We start from the raw sequence: 643 nt of genomic DNA on the forward strand, positions 1-643 counted from the left end.
AACAATGGGAGCTATCTACCCTTTCCCACAATTTAAAGTAAGTCACACAGACTATCTCCTCTTTACTCTTCTCGCAGCAAGATGTCAGAACGAAGTGAAAAACAAACTATGGCATAAAATATTATTAATATGTCGGGTAGTAATAGATTTATTTATTTCTTATCAGAGTGTACCAGAATGCATAGTTTATGTTAGTATTTTCAAAAAATCCCCCCAGACCCCCCTGCTGGGGTTGGGTTTTCAGCATGTGTGCCTTTTTATATAGTTCAGCTTTGATTCCATCATCTCATTAAACCTTTTTTAAAAGCATACTTTAGTTCTGTGAAGGGATATATCCACTGTACTTCACTTGTATTAATATTGTATGCTGAAAAGCATATATATTACAGCAGGTTTTTTTGTTGAATAGATTTGAGTGCTTCAAAATGTTGGGTCGCGATGTATTGACCAAGTAAAAAGTGGGTCCGAGACCTGACCAGTTGAGAACCACTGATTTAGATGATAAAAAACATATAAATCTACAATTACTTTGTATCTTAAGCCTAACTACTGCCCGACTGTCATGGTGTACTGGCGATGAGCCATTGAAAAATATACAACCAACATTTCTGCTGGCAAAATCAACATGACAACAATGAGAGGC

The 643-nt window shown here is 36.2% G+C and overlaps 1 protein-coding gene across 1 annotated transcript in view; it reads right to left on the reverse strand.

The window, feature by feature from the left end:
* Positions 1 to 643, reverse strand: part of LOC104942877 (anoctamin-1-like) — a gene marked incomplete at its 3' end in the record, with an annotated part of 14,354 nt that overhangs the window by 9,617 nt on the left and 4,094 nt on the right. The gene's annotated exons all lie outside the window — the stretch shown is intronic.

The sequence above is a fragment of the Notothenia coriiceps genome, unplaced genomic scaffold (genome assembly GCF_000735185.1).
Source record: "Notothenia coriiceps isolate Sejong01 unplaced genomic scaffold, NC01 NC01_scaffold00005349, whole genome shotgun sequence".
NCBI classification, from domain to species: domain Eukaryota; kingdom Metazoa; phylum Chordata; class Actinopteri; order Perciformes; family Nototheniidae; genus Notothenia; species Notothenia coriiceps.